Source organism: Pinus tabuliformis, chromosome 1_2, assembly GCF_031772625.1.
Source record: "Pinus tabuliformis cultivar Carrire ecotype Pingquan chromosome 1_2, CPIR1, whole genome shotgun sequence".
Lineage (NCBI taxonomy): Eukaryota > Viridiplantae > Streptophyta > Pinopsida > Pinales > Pinaceae > Pinus > Pinus tabuliformis.
In genome coordinates this window covers 119,664,050-119,685,085 of record NC_142298.1, presented here as the reverse complement: position 1 = coordinate 119,685,085, position 21,036 = coordinate 119,664,050, and the positions used below count along the sequence as shown (strand labels likewise).

Genomic DNA, 21,036 nt, shown 5'->3' with positions numbered 1-21,036 from the left:
GCATTATTGCTGCAATACTGGAGCCCACCATCTTTTTGGTGTCGTTGCCGGGGAAGTGTCAGAGTATTGGTGATTGCTGCTATTCTTCTATTTTCCACTACAACATTCTACTAAGTAGTTTATTTCATTTCCATTATGCAATTTCGTTTCTACAAAAGTAGATTAGCATTTCCCACTTTCATAGATTAGCATTTCAATTCCACAATTTCAATTTTGCAACCGTAAATTAGCATTTCAAATTCTGCAATTTCAATTCTGCAAGCATAGACTAGCATTTCATTCCTGCAATTTCATCTGAGCAAAATAGATTAGTCCTTTCCTGCTTTCATTTCAATTCCGCATTTTCATTTCAACAAGATAGTTAGTTGCAATTCAATCTATTTTAGTTTTGCAGGTAGAAGCAGAGAAAAACAAAAAAACAAAAATCAACCAAAAAGACTTCATTTCATGCCTTGTAGGAGTAGAGATAAGTCAGAAAAATGTTTGCACAACACCCCCACTGTTTCACATAGCCAACCTTCTCTCTTCCTCGATGGCTGTGATTAAAGAACCCTTAGGTGGACAACAAGACATATTTGAAGAACCTCAAGGGAAGAAGAAGAAGAAAACATTCCTCTGGAGCAAATGGCTACAAGAAACAATGTTGGGAGCAGTACCTTGTCCAAAAACGAATTTAAAAATCAGATGGAAGATTTCAAGAGTGATATGAGGCAGTTTCTTGCCATGCAATTGGATACCTTGCGGATCCAAAGGGAGCAAGAAGAAGCCAAGAGGGCTTTGGACATATTTTGTCCTAGGTGCACTAGAAAGCATCCTAGGAACGAATGTCCAATACACTCCCTGGAAGTGTGTTTCGTCTGTGAAGAATACCATCCTACAAATCAGTGCCCTTCCTTGCCTGGACTTAAAGCTGCATATCAGAGAGACAAAGGAGCCACTGAATCACTCTATTATATGAACCAAAGGAGGCCACATGGATCTAGATCTTACCAGCAGGAACTGCAATGGACATCCAAGACCTATTATGACCCCTATCGAGCCACTTTCATGCCTTCTTGGGGTCCCCCTGCTCATCCTTCCTGGTTCACACCTCCTCCTTGTTCCTACACAAATCCATATTATTCTCAACCCACTGCTCATTCATTTCATTCTTACGCTCAGCCACAGCCTCAGTGGAATGCACCTCATCAGGGGTGGAGGCCCCAATACAACACTCCTCCCGCTTCTTCTCCTCAGCCACCTGCTCATCCACCACCATCGCCTCCTGTTCGACCAAGGCAACCCCAAATGCATGCCCAACCACAACCCCATCCACATCCATCTCAAATCTACACCCCCACTCAACTACCCGTACCACCATTTCCAAACCTGCACATTGGAATAGCTTAACCCAATTGCAAAGCTGAGGCAGAACATTTCCAAATGACTCCTCTTGAGCTCAACAATATTCACCATAGCTCAGGAAAAGCATTACAAAAAAGAGATTATCTTGAAAGCATTGAAGGACCAAAGGCAAAAGAAGATTCAAAAGAGGAGATCAAAGAACCATGGGTTGCACTTGATGAAGAGAAAACATCAGAATCAGAGATCAATAAAGCTTCCTCAAGGTTACCATCAAATCTTCCATGTAATCAAGAGAAAGATCAGCAAAAAGAGGAAGATGAGAAAGTCATGGTAGAAGGTGACATGAAACATGATCCAAATCAGCAAAAGGACCAAGGATATCAAAGCTATATTGAGATATGGTTTCAAATGGTCACTAAGTTGCAGCAGTACTCTCTTCCTCATCTATGTTTGGTCCCTTCAAAGTCAAATCATTGGGTCTCTGAAATCCGGATAGCTGTCAAAGCATGCATTTCAAGCCGCCGGATCATTTTATCTCTAATCTCAATGTGCACATGGCTCCATTGGAAGTATTCTTATACTTGAAAAGAATTTTGTTTTTCAAGTAGGGTAGGGTAGAAAAAAAAAAGAAAAAAAGAGAAAAAAAAATGAAAATAAGATGAAAATAAAAATCTAAGGTGAAAACCTCCTCGGAGGCACCTTAGATTGGCTCATTGAGTGAAAACCTCCATGAGGCAGTCAATGGGTTGGAAAGAAGAGAAAATAAAAAGGGAATAAGATCCCTGGGTGAAAACCTCCCTTGGAGGCGGCCAGGGTAGGAAATTAGGGTGAAAACCTCCATGAGGCACCCTAGTTGTTTTTCAAAAAAAAAAAGAGAAAAAGAAAAGAAAAATAAGGCTAATTTCCATTGAATAATTGTAGATTGCAAGAAGTACATTGCAGGTCAGGAGGATCGCTAAAAACAAAGACAAGGGAAGTTCTGTGCCTTCTACAGGAAGTTCTGTGTTTTCTTCAAGAAGCCTACAAACGAGCCAAAATTGATCTCTGAAGAGGACATGAAGGCCGAGAATCTGTCCATGAGGCCTGCAAGCATCCATGTTTCCATCCCTCACCCTTCTCCATCATTTTTTCCATCTCATTGTGCTTATTTCCTCAAAACTGTGTGTTCTACAGGAAGTTCCTATAGAAATTACAGGATTTCTACAGGAAGCTAGAAATGGATTTGAAAAAAAGGTATTTTGGAAAACATGAGAGCTTCCTCAAGGGGTCAGAAGTCCTCCTACAATCTTCAAACTCCTCCTCCATCATCTCTATGCCTGCATCACAGCCCAAGCTCAGTTTTTCTTTCCATGCAAAAACTTGCAGAATGCTTTGAAGAAAAAATACATAGAACATAATTTGTTTTTTCCATAACTTGAAAATCATGCATCCATTTACAAAACCTCTTTACAAGGAGTTGTACAGGGATGATGGCAACATGCTTGAGAAGTTTCAGCCAATTCCGATGCACGGTTTCTGAGAAATAAGCTTCCATCTCCTTCAGCCATTTTTGCATTTTCTCAATATCTATGCATCCGTCTCAAAACCTGTTTCATGGGAGATGCATATGGATGATAGTAACCTACCCAAGCAGTTTCAGCCAATTCTGATGCACGGTTTCCGAGAAATTGATCTCTGAAATCTTTAGCCATTTTCCATTTTTCTCGAAATCGGTGCACCCATTGATCACAATTTTTCTATGGGAGGTGCATCATGATGATAGGAACATGCTCAGCAAGTTTCAGATTGATTCGATCTATCGTTCGGGAGCAATGGCGAAAACAAGTTTCGGTCCTATGAAAATTCAGCAGTAGCAGCTTGAGGGTGCAGATCTGAATGTGGAAATGAACTCCTGCAGCTTAGATCCGACTAGAGGATACCTATACGAGCAAAATAACCACACATCAGACAACAAAGAGGTTATAGCACAAAGGATCCATCATGCAACCACCAAAATGGATGCATGCAGCAGCAAAAAGCACCTCACAGCAAGCATTTGACTTCAGGTACGTGACTAAAACTTGTTCCTCTATTGCATGAATCTAATCTAAGCATTGCATGAACGAATGAGATGGGGGGATTCAGCCAGGAAGCTAGCCATATTCGATTGCACTCATCCAGGCAAAAATCACGCAGCTTGCGTGTATAGTCATTCACGTGGAAGTTGAAAAACACACGCAGTGGTAGACGTGTTGAACTCCAGCGCACAGGACATCAATTTATTAACAGATAGAAGAAGACATGCAGTTCATAACATCACTGTAGTTTGAAAAAGCCAGTGCACATGTTTTTTCCACCTCACCACAAATCACGCAGCAATTAAAGATGGCTTAGCTGAAACTCACGAACTGTTGTTCATCTGCACTTTCCACATCCTCAACTAAAGTGTGCACAATCGGTTAACCTATCGTCCTCCACTGAGTTTTTCTACCTGTCTTCAAGATTCTACTGTGTATCAGTCTCACTCAAAGGCGCAGGGGCACTCTACAAGCGTTTCTCAGGAAGCTACGCTACAGGAGATCCAGCATACAAAGAAGCTTGGACTGTTTATGTCGAGGGTGGCAATTCTCAGTGAGGTAGGCCTGAACATAACTTTCCCATGCAAATAATTCAAAAGGTGGTGAATTCGACGTGTTGAGGGGGTAGGGAAAATGTGAATGCAAGTCTGTCTATGAATTCAAAAGTCGTTTTCTTATTGCTGCCTGGAATAGTCTTCAGTGCAACATAGCCCATGCTTTGGGGAAGACCAAATACTCAGATTCAGACATATACTGAAAAAATATGAAGAAAAATACCATTTCTCTTGCCAATTTACTGCAGATCTAATTGCAATGAATCATGCAGATTTTATTATCACTAGCACATATCAAGAGATTGTTGGAAGCAAGGATATTGTTGGACAGTATGAGAGCCACACTGCTTTCACCCTTCCTGGTCTTTATCGTGTGGTTCATGGAATTGATGTTTTTGATCCCAAGTTCAACATTATTTCTCCTGGAGCAGACTTGCAGATTTATTTCCTGTATATAGAGAAGCAGCATCGTCTTACTGCTTTACATGGTTCAATTGAGGAACTCTTGTTCAATCCTGAACAGACAACTGAACACATGTGTATTTTGAATGACCGTAAAAAGCCCATTATCTTTTCTATGGCAAGACTAAATAGAGTGAAAAACATGACAGGACCGGTTGAATGGTTTGCAAAGAAAATACACTTGAGGGATACTGTCCTCCATGTTCTGGGGAGGAAACTATATACAGAATTCCCATTCTGATCAGTGCACAAGCCAAAACAGAGCGTGAGGAAGAAAGATAGTGAGGCAGAGAAGAAAACTAAGGGTAAGGAAGCTAAGGAAAAGAAAACCTAGGGCAAGCCATCACAGGAAAAGCCATAGGAGAAGCAAGAGGGAAAGCAAGAAAGAAAAGAAGGAGGAAACAGAGAGGGAAAAAAATAAGTTTAATCCTTGGAAATTGTTGCAGGTTGCAGGGACACAATGTGGAAAGGAGGCCTCCCAACACAAGGAGAAGGGTCCCTACCAAGTTCCCAGGGATCCTCGCATCCATCCCCTCCATGAACACTCATTTTTCAGGGTTTGGACACAATCTCGTCATGGTTCAACCTTCTACAGGAAGCTACAGGGCTTTCTACAGGAAGTTCTGTATTTCTACCAGAAACATCCTGTAGAGCCTTTGGGCAGGCCAAAATCGATTATGGAGAGGGATTTGAAGCTTGAAGTCTATTGAGGAGGCATGCAACCACTCTTTTCTTCCATCCTCCACTGTTTTCATCGCCTTTCAACACCATTGCCACCATCTGATTGAATATACTTGCACAATCACACCAAAGTTGAAACTTCTCTAGGAAAAGGAGCACAGACAATGGGAAGAAGCAAAGAGAAAAGCATGGTTTCATGACTAAGAAGAGGAAATCACTTCAGAAGCTTAGCATGATAGGGAGGCCACCAGGGCCATCAAAGATAAGGGGATAGATTAGTTGCTCAGAGGATGAGCAACACTTTCAGTAGGGGGGTGATCATGAGCCCAAAAAATGGATAATTATTTGGGCTCATTCAACCTCCTAATTCGAATTAATCCACAATTCTCATTATTTTATTGCATTTTTTTTATTATATTTATGCTAATAGAGTGAATTGGGTTAGTTATTATGCCAACAAGTCTAATGTGTGCTTTGTGTAGTCTTTTTGGTCAATTTTGAGACAAAATCAGAGGTTTTAAAGAGCACTTGGCAGCCAAAATCGTGGGAGAAAAAGGGAGAGGATTTTTAGGAAGGTGTCCCCTTCATTTATGGGCCCTTACCTCGAATTCTCCACCATCAACTCAGAGTTCAAGGGCCACCAAATCAATTATCACAAGGGCACCGAAGCAAGTCAAGTAGGACTGCTGTTAACTGCAAGTTTTGGGTAGCCGAGTCCCTAAAGTTTAGGAGGACTATTGGGGTCCTCAATTTGTATAAATAAGAGGGCTTAGGGCCTCATTTCAGTTATTCATTTTGTATTCATTTTGTAGTCATTTTGTAGCTCGATTTTTAGGCAGTATATTAGCTTTGCTCTCAGCACATTTTCAAGTTCTCCTTGTGGACAGTTTTTGGAATGTAACATTTCTTTTGATCAATAAAGATGAATCCAACTTTACACTAGACCTAAATCTCTCTTAGGAGGCTGTAGCTCTTGGGTTTGGGCCCATCTCAAGCCCCCAATACCTCCTTTGTTTACTTTCATTTGTCTTTGCTGCATTCTTAAAATAAAATCTGCTATTTAGATTTAAATCTTGTTTTGTTATTTAGGTTGTTTTTTATGAGTGAAATAGCTTTTCATGCTGAGATTTAGTTGATAGGTTGTTAACAGAAAAGGCTTCAAGAAAAGGGCCATCAAACATCTGTGGTTTCACCTCTCCCTCAGTGGGATCAGGAGCTGTGACTAGGATGACTTTGCCGCCCACAAAAACACTGATTTTGCTTTGCCATGCAATCACTAGTGTTTGATTTTCATGTGTAGAAGATGGTTACAAGTTCAGACTTTCATTTTCTTAGTTGCATGATTTAAAATACATGGTTTCATTGCAGGTCACACTTCTGTTCATTCTCTTTACTGGCAGCTAGCATATTAGGTCAACGTAACTAGGTCTTTGAATTTACAAGTCTTTGTTGGTTCAAATTGGAAAAACGACTTGCAGAGAAACTGTACCACTTCTTCGTCTGCTTATTATCCATCAGCACCATCCACTCCACCCTCTACTTAGAATCCTTGCCTCACGTTTGCCATTTTCTCCCAAAACCCTAATTTTTGTGCAACATTGCTTCAGTCTTCCTTGAACAAATCCCACCATCCTTGCCACTCCTCAGCTCCATTCCCCAAGTCCTGGACCTCTTCACACCCCTATTTCACCTCCATACCCATTCCTCCATCTTTTTCCCTCCATCCATGCTCCAAAATCCCATTTCTGAACATCCTATAAAAAAATTACAGAACATCCTATAGAAATTCTTGAACATCCTGTAGAACCCCTGTAGACTTCCTGTAGAAGCTCACAAATGAGGTTTATTGATAGCCAAACTCTGTGAAACTCTCTGGAAGGGTGTTAGGGACCCCTTAGGCCCTCTCTGAACCTTCCCGACCTCCTCCAAGCATTTCCTCTCGCCAATCCACCTCTGCACAGTCAAAAGCCAGTTAAAAGCACATGCATGATAATTCTAACAACTTATTCAAAAATACAAAAAGATGTTTTCTTCAGATAGTGATAACTTAGACACATGAATTTTACCTTCTTAGAAGTAATGGCATCCCTTTCAGTAGTTTGCATTCTCTCCTTTGCATCAGTAGGACTAGCTGGTAGAATTAGGGTTTGCTAGGGTTTGCATTTTCCTTTAGTTTTTCAATCTCTTTTCGTAATTAGATTAGCTTCCTTCGAGTTAGCTTTCATCCATCAATTAAAAAGCTTCTTCTAAGAGCTCATAGAAGTTAGCTTAAGTTCCTAGCGGACTTGTGCCTGCTGACCAAGTGACAGCTGCGACAAGAGCTAGTACTCGTGCATATAGCAATGTCGCTTCGAAGTTTGTTATGAACTACCGGGTTGATAAAATTAAAGAAGGGAGTTCCAGGAGTTGTAGCATTATTGCTGCAATACTGGAGCCCACCACCCTTCCAAAATCAACATGGGCTGTCAAATGGGGAGGGGAGAGATCGTGTGGTGGTAGGGCGATGGAGTTTCACAGAAGGTAATGGGGGGGCCCGGCAGGCGTTTAAGCGTGGTGGTTTTGATTTAATGCGCAATTAAGGCAAGGGTTAAAGTTTCAGGTGAGATTTGATTGGTGGGTTAACTTTAATTAATCGCAGATCGATTAATTACGTTAATTTGTCAAGGTTTGGATAATATAAAGTTTATATTTCAAACTTCGGGATAGGGATATTAAATATTAAAGGGATTTAAATATATATGGGAAAAGGGAAATTTCAGGAATTAATAAATATAATTAAAATTAGAAGTTAGTATCAACATTCCGGAAAATGGATTAGCACTAAGTATAATTTTTATTTGAAACTTATATGATTTTCACATAACAACATTATGACTTAGGCTTAAAGTATTTTTGAGGGTTTTTTAGGAAAAAGGGTTTACATGGGAGTAATTTCTTTCCCTTAGGAAAATAGAGTTTTAACCTTAGGAAAAAGGGGTTTTATTAGGGGAATGAGGGGAATTGAAGAGGGGTAAATGTTCATGAGGGAATTTTAGTACTCAAGATCTATTAGTCATTAGGGCGAGGGTCTGGTCCCTCCAGAAGTCAGAGAAATGCTCTGAGCCCCTTTGACTTAAGATTTTGGGTACTTCAATCTTATTGTTGGAAATTAGTTAAGTAAAAGGTCAAATGAGTTGGGGGAAATTAATTAATTGCCTTTGATTTTCAATTTCATGCTTTATTTTCCATTTATCCATAGGATTTTCTTGATGAGGGTGATAAATATGCTTTTGTCTAACAATCATCACAATTCTGTAACCTTTCTTCTACTTACCCATCTACTCATCCTACCATTTTTACTTTTCTTTATTTGGGTGCATTTAAGCTAGCAAACCCTTATCAAACATTTTTCTTTTTTCTTTACAATAGAAATCTAACTAAAACTAACCTTATTACATTCAAGGTCTCAGTTTAAATAATTAAGATCCTTTATTAACTCTACCTATCTAATTATCCACCAAGATTATACTGTTTGGCCAAATCTTTATTCTCTACCTATTGACACAAAATTGAAAACATGAAGTAGCCAAGTTTAAACATTTTGACTATCATGGATTGTGGCAAAGATTACAAGCTACACACAATCATTTATTTTGTAATAAAGTAAACTAGGAGTGGCATTTTGGCTTGCTCACTTTCATGGTCTTTTTTCTTTTCTTGGAGTTCATATTTTTTTTTTGGACCTTTTCTCTTGTAAAATTTTGTCCTTTGATTATTTTTTTAGGACATACCCTCTTTACATTTTTTAATTTTTTGAATATGGGAAAAGTTTGCACAAGAAAATTTATGTACATATTGCAGGTTTAATCTCAGTCATTCAAAAATTATGGCTCCTATTTGTATAGGAACCTAACAGTGGCTCCACTTGGGGATGGAATTTCCTCGTGAAATGTCAAGAACTTTAAGATCAGTAGCCTTCTGAATTGTTGTTGATGTTACCTTGTAAATTGTTGTTCTATGATTTCTACCTTATTTTATAATCTCTGTGACTGAAAATCTTGAACTGAAACCATAACCTTTTTTTGCAAACTGAAATCTGACACATGCTAAGAGTATTGACCTTATTTGCACTCATCTACCTACTCTAGTCTATTAAAAACACTACCATATCATGATCTAGGTGGATATTGGTGGCCACCTACCAAGTCCACCTGGACCCCCACCATTGTTTCAATCAGCATTTTCAGTTTCCTTAATTGTAGCACAACTTACTATTTTTAACAGTTTTTCGGCTCCTGAACTTCTGGAGCCGTTTTGAGGCCCTAAACGACGTTTTTTGGGAAATCTAGAGGCAACATGGGTCCATGGACCGATGTTGCCCTGCCCAAAGTGGTAATGCTCGGATAGATCTTTCTAACGAGCTATTGTACGCATCAAATGGAGATCGTATTCCAAAGTTACGACCCCGGGAAGTTGATGTACCAATTTACCTAAACGGGCCCACAGTTTGGCGTTTCATCTCCTAGGGTTAGGTTTTGAAATGTTAAGGGTTTTCCATTGTTTCTCAACAATAAATAGGCCTTCGAGCCTCATTGTAAGACAATTCAGAGGCATGTAGCCACCATATCTCGTCTCAGAGATAAGCTACCATCGCCCTAGCTGGTTTATTTCCATTTCTGGTTGTAAGCATATTTCAGTATTTTCCATTAATGAAATGAAGTATTATTTCCGCTGCATCTTTGTGTATATGGTTATGTCTGTAATTTGTTGCGTTCCTGTTTAAATCCGAATCAGTGGTATCAGAGCGATCTACTTTTTCTCTGTTTTTCTTTGCATGTCCCCATCAAGGTCGGGATATAAGGAGTTAGGGCTTGAACTAGTTGAACCTTTGCAAGACCAGCCTCGAAAATCTAGACGGCCTCCCATGGCGGATGAGAAGAAAGACGAGGGGGCAGGAGATCCCATCAAAATCTTGCTTGAAGAAGCCCTCGAGCGACAACGGAACGCGATGATGGACAACTTTGCCCAGATCCTTCAGCAGCTACCCAGAAGCGACGCATCGGCTTCCATCAGCTACTCTGGAAACGCCACGCCCTTTAAGGTACAAGTTAATTTTGAAATCCCCATATTCGAGGGTCAGATAGACACAAATGCCGTAGATAAATGGTTAAATCTGCTAGAGGGTTATTTTTCTGTTCATGAATTTTCGAGTCGAGAAAAGATTGTTTTCGCTCTTCTCAAAGCAGCCCCCCACGTCAAGGACTGGTGGGAAACCTACTGCGAGCAGAAGGATGAAAGTAATGGCTCACTATTTTCAGCTGCACCCACCTGGAATTCATTCCGGGATGCCATCAAGGAGCAGTACTACCCTGTCGAAAGCTATGAGGATGAATACATAAAGTGGACCACGCTGCGGCAGGGAAGGGACCATGACGTGCCGGAGTTCACCAATCTTTTCCATACCCTTCGCACAAAGTTGGGTATCAAGGATTCGGAGCAACATTTGATACTCAAATACCGTGGCTGCCTTCACAAGTACATCCAAGAAGAAATACAATTCCTGAACATCTCCTCGCTCAGCGCAGCATACCGATATGCCGTCAAGGTCGAGCAGAAGTTTAAACAAAAGAAGCGAGACTTTGGATCTGTGAATCAAAAGCAGGGGAAAGGTGCCCCTAAACCACAGAACAAAGGACAAAGCCAAGGCGGGACAGCGCAAGACAACTCACCGAAGCTGCAAGCAAAGAACAGTGCCGCGAAGCCGAAAAAGGACACTGGAAAATGGTGTGAGTTCCATAAGAGCTCCACTCATAACACAAGTGAGTGTCGGGCCAAGCAGTCATTGGTGGCTGAGCTAAAGGTTTCAGAATTAGATGCATGTTCCGACTCCGAGTCAGAACCTGATAAGGGGAATGAAAAAGGGAAGTAGATCATTGATGTGGATCCCAACGCCACTGTTGCTACCGCCAAGATCCAGAAAAATGAACCCGAAGATCTAGAGGAGGAGGAGCGTCTCTTCCACTCCTAGATGTGGGTAAAGGGATCCCCGATACAGTTCATTGTTGATAGCGGGAGTCGAAAGAACCTCATTTCGGCATTTGTCATGAAGCGGTTGGGCTTACCGACCACAGCACATCCACAACCATACACCATTGGGTGGCTTCACCAAGGATGAGATCTTCGCGTGAGCCAGCAGTGTCGCCTTCCATACAACATCAAGCCCTTCACAGATGAGGTATTGTGTGACATTGCTCCCCTTGAAGTTTGTGATGTATTATTAGGACAACCATACTTGTGGAAGCGACATGCTGTGTATGAATCAAGGCCTCGTGCTGTTATTATTACATTGGGAAATAAGTTTTACAGGATACCAGAGGTAGCACCACCTACTGCCATCTCTTTGATTACTGCAAATCAATGCAGTAAGATCATTTCCAAAACTAGGAAATTTGTTTTCCTGATGATACGCCCTCAAGGAAAGAAGAAGACAGTGGCCGCGACCTCCATACGGGGCCCCTCTGCACGACAACTATAGATGGACAAGGTTGTGGAGGAGTACGAGGACATCTTCACCTCCCCTATAGGGGTTCCTCTGCACTGTCAGGTCAAGCACTCCATCGATCTAACCCCAGGTGCGCCGCTACCCAATGGACCAATTTATCGGCGCTCTGTTTTGGAGAACAATGAAATCAAGAGGCAGATTCAGGAGCTCCTACAGAAAGGTCACATCTGTGGAGACTTTGTATCGACTATCGGGTGCTGAACAAGATCACTGTCCGTAATAGGTACCCGATACCGCGGATTGATGACCTCGTGGACCAACTAAAGGGGGTGAAATATTTCAGCAAGATCGATTTGAAGTCAGGATATCACCAGGTACCAATCGAACCCTCTTATGTGTGGAAGACTGCCTTCAAATCCAAGGAGGACCTTTTCGAATGGTTGGTTATGCCTTTCGGATTGACGAATGCTCCTGCAACCTTCATGAGGCTAATGGATGACATCTTGCGGCCATTCACCAACTCCTTTGAAGTAGTATACTTGGATGACATTCTGATCTTCAGCCAGAGATGGGAAGAGCACCTCCACCACATTCGACAGGTTCTCCAAAGACTACGGCAACACAAGCTATGTGCCAATTTGGAGAAATGCACTTTTGGCATGACCCAGGTTCAGTATCTGGGATACATCATTGATGAACAGGGGGTGCATGTCGATCCAGCCAAGATCCAAGTCATTCGGGATTGGCCATCTCCAACCACTCTAATAGAGCTCCATAGCTTTCTAGGTCTTGCCAACTTCTACCGCAGGTTCGTGTTGGGGTTTTCTCATATTACTTGGCCCTTGAGTCGAGTCACCAAGGGAGGGCAGAAAGCAAAATTCTTTTGGTCTGAATCTGAACAAAAGGCATTCATGGAGTTGAAGGATCACCTCTGCACGGCACCAGTGCTCGCGTAATCAGATTTACAACAACCATTTGAGGTCGAGACAGATGCCTCTGACTATGCTATTGGGGCAGTCCTTACTCAACATGGACATACAAGGGCATATCACAGTGAAACACTTTCAGACACAGTCGACAAGTACCCCACTTATGATAAAGAGATGTATTCCATTGTACAGGCATGTCGACAATGGAAGCATTGCATTTTGGGGAAGGAAACAGTCATCCACACAGACCACCAACCCCTGTAGTTCATACAGACCCAAGGGAAATTGCAGAATGATCGCCATCAGAAGTGGTTTACATACCGTAACAGTTCCACTTGAATATCAAGTATAAGAAGGGCAGCACCAATAATGTTGCAGATTGCCTCAGTCGACCACCGAACATGACGTTAACCACCGTGCTCAACTCTAGTGGGCACGAGACTTCTGATTGGCCACTTCTCTACAAAAGCAACCCAAATTCGGCCACACATACCAGACACTCTTGGAGGGTCGGCATGTTCCAGATTTTCACCTCCAGGATGCCCTGTTATGCCACCTGGGTCACCTTTGTGTTCCTTCAAGCGAGCATGCCAAGATGATATGGGAAGCACACTACAGTCGGGCCGCTCGGCATTTCGTGGTCGAGAAAACAGTGGCAGTACTGCAAAATTATTTCTATTGGCCGAATCTTCGACAGGATGTTGGGAAGTACATCAGATCATGTACTGCCTGTGCCATTGCCAAACCGACCATTAAGAAGCACGGCCTCTATACCCCGTTTCCTACCCCTAGTCGACCTTGGGAATCCATCTCCATGGATTACATGTCAGGCCTTCCTTCCACTAAGCATGGAAATGACTGTGTTTTTGTGGGCGTCGACTGGTTCTCGAAGATGGCCATTATGGCGCCTGCAAGAAGAATATCACAGCGGAAGCCACTGCTAAACTCTTCTTTGAACGAGTGTGGGTGCACTTTGGGATCCCACAGTCTATCATCTCAGATCGGGACAGTCGGTTTCTCAGCACATTTTGGTCCAGTCTCTGGTCAATGCTGGACACCATGAAGTCCACACCCTTCCATCCTCAAACTGATGGCCAGACAGAGGTTGTCAATAGGATGATTGTTCACATTCTGCGCATGTATAACTTAAAGCATCCACGCACATGGGACGAGAGCCTCCCCTATGTTCAGCACAGCTACAACCGAGCTCTTCACAGCTCCACTGGCCATAGCCCTTTTCAGGTGGGTTTGGGATTCCAGCCACTGTGCCCCATTGATGTGGCCATGCCACTTGCAGCTACTCACATAAATTCAGCTCATGTCTAGTCCGAAACAGATAAGGCCACCAGCTTCATTGAGCGCATACAACATATTTGCCAGCAGGTCCATGACCTTCTTGAGAAATCAAATGCCAAGTACAAGCAGCGACATGATCAACATCGGGTGCCACACAAGTTTCAGGTGGGCGACAATGTTTGGTTGCATTTGCAAAAGGAACGCCTTACTGGAGCCTATCGGAAATTGAGACCACTCCGATATGTTCCGTACACCATTACTAAGGCTATGGGAGACAATGCATTTGAGCTCAGCATTTCCCCATTCCTTGGCTTGCACCCAGTGTTCAATGTGGACCGCCTTCGGCCATACTTTCCACCATTGCGAGACACATCCGACATTGCAGAACAACTCAAACACACAGAATTAAATCCAGATTGCATGGAACAAGCTGCAATTGATCGGATCATGGACAGACAAATCAAGAACACTCGCCAACAGAATATCCAACTGTATCGAGTTATCAAAGCAGGCCAACTCCTTCAGCAGGGCAAGTGGCTCACCAGGGAACAAATTCAACAAAAGTTTCCTCATCTCATGGAGGAACTCAACGCAATGGGGACCATTGCTTCCTAAGGGGGGAGGAATGATCCAGGTGGATATTGGTGGCCACCTGCCAAGTCGACCTGGACCCCCACCATTGTTTCTCTCAGCATTTTCAGTTTCCTTAATTGTAGCACAACTTACTATTTTTAGCAGTTTTTCGGGTCCTGAACTTCTGGAGCCGTTTTGAGGCCTTAAACGATGTGTTTTTGGAAATCTAGGGGCGACATGGGTCCATGGACCGATGTCGCCCTTCCCAAAGTGGTAGTGCTCGGATAGATCTTTCTAACGAGCTATTGTATGCGTCAAATGGAGATCGTATTCCAAAGTTACGACCCCGGGAAGTTGATGTACCAATTTACCCAAACGGGGCCCACAGTTTGGTGTTTCATCTCCTAGGGTTAGGTTTTGGAATGTTAAGGGTTTTCCATTGTTTCTCAACAATAAATAGGCCTTCGAGCCTTATTGTAAGACAGTTCAGAGGCATGTAGCCACAACATCTCTTCTCAGAGATAAGCTACCATCACCCTAGCTGGTTTATTTCCATTTCTGGTTGTAAGCATATTTCAGTATTTTCCATTAATGAAATGAAGTATTATTTCCGCTGCATCTTTGTGTATATGGTTATCTCTGTAATTTGTTGCGTTCCTGTTTGAATCCGGATCATATCAAGTAATAACAAATTTCCAATGCAACCAGTCAAGTCAATGGATACTTAACAGAAGTTTGCATTCCACTTTTCCAGGTATAAAAGTAAATTTAGAGAATGGCATTTTAACTTTTCCACTAGATTTAATAGCTCTATTGATCAACTTGGAAAACTCTTCTTCTATTGATGTCTGTAATATATTGACCAAAGGATAATGGTATAACTTCCATATAAGATCGTATAGATGATTTATAATAGGAAAACAAACCTCATTCCAAACTGCTGCTTGATTTAAGTGATTCTCTTGAAATAGAAATGAAGGCATTTGTTTCTCCTCCTTGTTATCCACTGTAATCAAGTGCTCTGAATGCTCTTGATCTTCATCAAATATAACAACAATATCATGTACAACAGGGAAGTCCTTACTAGTATTTTTGTGATATAGAAGCTTGCAAGGGAGTTGCAAACTCTCATTAATTTCAGATGAAAGAACATGATCTATCAAAGTATGTTGCCTTAATTTATTTACATCCAAGGAGAGAAAAATTGAGAAATGGTTTTCATCAAATAAATTTGATTGGTCTTTTATTTCTAAAGAAACCACTACTTGCTTAAGATTCTCTTGTGGATCAATACTTTTAAGCTCTACCGCCTCTATCTCCATATCACCGCACTGCTATGTATTTTCATTGTTGTCCTCTACTTGAGCAAGTTCGGAGAGCTGAATTTCTTCCTTACGTTGATCAGTTGGTTGTGCTGCAAGAATTGTTTCCTCTAGGGAAACTTCATGGATCTATAAACAACATACATAATCTTTTTCTTCCCAAGGAGAAGATAATTCAAGCAAGGCTTCTACTTTTTGAAAAGACTTTTCTTCTAAAGCCTCTAATATTTCATCATCCATGAACTAATCATCATCACAGTAATCTTCCAGATATTGAATAAAACTTGCAAAATTATTGCAACAATTTTGAATTAGCAACAAAGATGAATAAATTTCCTCGTATTTGTCATGAAATACAGTATGATAATGCTTTAAAGAACATATGCTAGAGGTTGGTAAATTTTCATTACAAGATCTAGCCTCTTCCTCTAAAGTTGCCATAAATATTTTCATAAGACAATCTTCATGGAATTTGACTTTAAACTTTCGGATGTGCATATGAAACCTTAATAAATGTAAATCAACATCATCTACTGTTTCATCTTTAAACAATGCAATATTCTTTAACCAATCAATGTCGAGCACAAGATTTGGAAAACCTGGAACCTTTGACCTGTCCAAAGGAGCATACCTGCATTGTATTCTTGAATCCATCCTGAAACACTCAATGCTAGAATGGAGTAACCATACGTTCTCAACAAATCTGGATTCTTTTACCAGTGGAGTCTTTATTAATTGAGGCTTCTTGATTGGAAAATTATCATCATAAGAGTCAAAAGAATGATGCTCAAATGTGTAAGGAGATTTTATATTTACAATTTTCAAAGGAAAATAATTAAAAGCCAATCTAAGATCTTCTCTAAAATACAATATACATTGAAAAACTTTTTTCATGAGAAAGAACATAATGTCTTCGATAGCAATCCAAGTTAAAAGCCTGACCTTTTCATTTTGTTCTTTTAGGTTCATTCCTCCAGTGGAGTCTTGGTTGTGAAATTGATTTTGGAGTCGCTAGGTGGATGATTTTAACTTTTGTGTGTCTAATCATTGTCCACCATCATAGATCATATCTAAACCTGTAAAATATTTCTGAAGAAAATGTTAGTCGTCCCAAGTATGGTCGCCACGACATTATCACTCAAAAAATTCTGAAGGTTAAAAAATGAAATTTCTGAGGTAGCCACAAACCAATCGTTTAAGTATAGGTTCTATCCAACCTATGATCAGAGAGGGCTCTCTCTTTATGATTTAACTTTGTTTTGAAGGAATCTTATGCTAGTTATTAAAGTTTCGTGCAGTTTTGGTTTTGATATTGAGTTTTGGTGGTGGAATTCTTGGAAATAGTTGGATAGAGCAGGGTCTTCAAACCATTGGGCTATGGAGTAAACTAAAGAAACGCAGAACTGGACCAGATCGTTAAAGGGATTGTGTACAGTGTGAGTTAGCAAAGCAAAAGGAAAATCTTTTAGGCCAATGGGTGAAGAGGTTCCAACCAGGGTAAAAGGGATCTTAAGAATCCTTAGACCGGGATTAGAATGAGGAACAGGGAATGATCATGAACAGAGGGAAATTAAGAATTCTTTACTATAGACCAAAGGAGAAACTATAGAAGCTAAGGAGCAGTTAAGAATTCCCTAGCTAAGATAGTTTAAAAGAAAACATTAATAAAGTATAAATTTCAAAACAGAGTGCATTCAAGCAAATTCTAAATTATCATTCCATGTTATAACTTTTAGAATTGAAGATACACTAAAGATTTATGAAAAACATAAGAAAACACAAAATTTAACAAGAAATTATACTTATTTGTTTCTGCTTCACATAGAAATCCTGCAAAATATCTGATCTTTATTCCTTGGTCCAACAAGCCAGTCCTGTCATTGATACAATATAATTTGAAGTTGGAAGAGAAAGTCTATAACAATGTCTTAGAATCCACCCAAAATACTTCAAACGAAGAAGTATTTATACAAATTCTAAACTGGAATATCTTAAAAAAATATCAAGATTGGCTTTACAAATATCTCAAACTATTTTACATTAATAGAACTTAAATAAAGCACACTCAAAACTAATGAATCTATTTGGAACTCTATTTATGGATTGAGGTTGACAAAGAATAGAAATTCGAATTTGATAGCAACTCTTAATTGATGATAAGGCTTCCAAGTCACTAACTGCCTCCTTCCTTTGTGCATTCTGCCCGAGAAATTCTCCAAAATAAGGGTCGAGTGATACCTTTGTATATCTCAATCTGAGATAGACATGTAAAAGTGGAAGAGGTTATTGTAGATAAGTATGTTATTGAGATAAACCTCCCTCCGTTTCCCAAAATTCAGCTCCAATGATTCACAATATTCTCTACAAAAAGATGTCAAAAACAAGACTTTGCTCAGTTCAAAAACTAGCCTTTGAAGATATACATTTATCTCCCTTTTGGTAATACCTGTGAAAAAATTTAGATATAATTTTGTATATTGTCCTTTTAGGAACAAAAAACTCCTCCAGTTTCTCAAAATATGTCTTGGGTTTTCCACAATAGTTTCCGCAAAACTCTTGACTTAAACAGGAAATCTTTGGAAAATGTACCATTTCTGTTTTGATTTCATCTTTTCAACCTTAAATTTCTTTTAAATGTTTTTCACTTTTAATTTGGATAAAATTCATTGTTTCTGTTGAAAGTGTTTTCATATCTATTTAACGCTTACTTCCTCCATGTTTACTTTTATTGTTTACATTTACCGCTTTGTCTTTTTATCTATCTTCACTTTGACATGAATCTGTATGCTTTGTAACTGTATTCCCTATTGTTTGTCTTCATGATAGCTGATCTACTTGACTTGGTCTTCAATCTGATACTCTTTAACCCTGATGCACTTTGACTATTCTTTACTATGTCCTTTTACCTTCACTGTATATTTTAGGTTTTTCTGTCTATTTCAACAGTAAATCATTTAATTTCTTCTTTCCTCTATTTGTCTTTTAACTGTATGTTTTATTGCCCATATCTGTTTGAATAGACTTGATAACCATGTTGGAGTAAACATTTCTTATCACCAGTATTAAGACTATTTATCCAAGGCTGCAGTCTTTTGGTGGCCTGTAAAATAAAACAAACTATTAGTAAAATGTTGGGTTGACAAGGAGGGTCATTAATCGATTTATCGAGATTTTTAGGTCTATGGAGTGATTCCAAAGTGATTTTGGGCGGTAAACCTTGCTTGAATTGGTTAGCAGAGGCTTCAGGTGTCACAGAAGGGTTACACTGAGTTTTACTACAGAAACAGGCGAAAACGAGCAAAACTGGGGTTTTTGTGTTTATCCGCGAAAGTCAACTTTTGGCGGGTAATGTGAACAGTGGCAGTTTTGGCATGTAGCAGACTGGTGGTAAGTGGTCTTATTCGCACCACTTTTGGGTGCTTGGCGGTATTGTGGGGGAGACCGCCCGATTCCTTTCATTGAGTGCCATCTCGCATCGGGGCCTAATGGAAAACAAACCATTTCAGTTGGGTAATTTTCGGAGTTTGAGCACTTCCGAAATCAACACAGGCCGTCAGACGGGGGGGGAGATCGTGTGGTGGTCGAGCGATGGAATTGCATAGAAGGTAATGGGGGCACCCAGCGGGCATTTAAGCGCGGTGGTTTTGATTTAATGCGCAATTAAGTTGAGGATTAATGTTTCGGGTGGGATTTGATTGGTGGGTTAACTTTAATTAATCATAGATCGATTAATTACATTAAATTATCGGGGTTTGGATAATATAAACTTTATATTTAAAACTTCGGGATATGGATATTAAATATTAAGGGATTTAAATATATATGGGAAAAGGGAAATTTCGGGAATTAATAAATATAATTAAAATTAGAAGTTAATATGAACATTGCGGAAAATGGATTAGCGCTAAGTATAATGTGTATTTGAAACTTATTTGATTTTCACATAAAAACATTATGACTTAGGCTTAAAGTATTTTTGAGGGTTTTTTAGGAAAAAGGGTTTACATGGGAGTAATTGCTTTCCCTTAAGAAAATCGATTTTTAACCTTAGGAAAAAGGGGTTTTATTAGGGGAATGACGGGAAGTGAAGAGGAGTAAATGTTCATGAGGGGATTTTAGTACTTAAGATCTATCAGTCATTAGGCCGAGGGTCTGGTCCCTCCAGAAGTCAGAGAAATGATCTGAGCCTCTTTGACTTAAGATTTTGGGTACTTCAATCTTATTGTGGGAAATTAGTTAAATAAAAGGTCAAATGAGTGGGGGGAAATTAATTAATTTCTTTTGATTTTCAATTTCATGCTTTATTGTCCATCTATCCATAGAATTTTCTTTATAAGGGTGATAAATATGCTTTTGTCTAACAATCATCACAATTTTGCAACCTTTCTTCTACTTACCCATCTACTCATCCTACCATTTTTACTTCTCTTTATTTGGGTGCATTTAAGCTAGCAAAACCTTATCAAACATTTTTATTTTTTCTTTACAATAAAAATCTAACTAAATCTAACCTTATTACATCCAAGGGCTCAGATTAAACAATTGAGCTCCTTTTATTAACTCTACCTATCTAATTACCTGCCAAGATTATACTATTTGGCTAGATCTTTATTCTCTACCTATAGACATAAAATTGAAAACATGAAGTAGCCATGTTTAAACATTTTGACTATCGTTGATTGTGGCAAATATTTCAAGCTCGACACAATCATTTATTCTGCAATAAAGTAAACTAGTAGTGGCATTTTGGCTTGCTCACTTTCATGGTTTTTTTCTTTTCTTGGGGTTCATATTTTTTATCTTTTTTTGACCTTTTTTGTTGTTTTTGTCCTTTGATTATTTTTTAGGACATACCCTCTTTACATTTATTAATTTTTTTAATATGGAAAACATTTGCAGAAGAAAAGGTATGTACATATTACAGTTTTAATCTCAGTCATTCAAAAATTATGACTCCTATTGGTATATGAACCTAACACCACCTAGGGAGAGACACACGCAAAAATAATAAGGGTATCTCCAACATCTAGCGGAATAGTCCACAACAGATGTGGCAGTCGTTAAAACCAAAGTACAAGGGAAAAGACGTACACTGTCCAACGGAGTAATCCACACGGGGGTGACAGTCCTTATAACCAAGAAAACACAAGGATGGTATGTCTAATGTCTAGAGGAGTAGTCCACATGGACAAGACAACAATGATAAATAATACAACACATCTTCAATAATGTAAGTACTAAAATAATCAGAGTAGTTCAACTATATTAGTACAGGTTAAGCAAACATGCATTACAAACATTTAAAGAAGAGTCTTACAAATGGATACAAAGCATGTG

General features: G+C 39.8%; 1 pseudogene; it reads left to right on the top strand.

Annotated features, from left to right (window-relative positions):
• Positions 1 to 4,214: 4,214 nt before the first annotated feature.
• Positions 4,215 to 4,658, top strand: LOC149204799 (sucrose synthase pseudogene; annotated as a pseudogene).
• Positions 4,659 to 21,036: the final 16,378 nt, after the last annotated feature.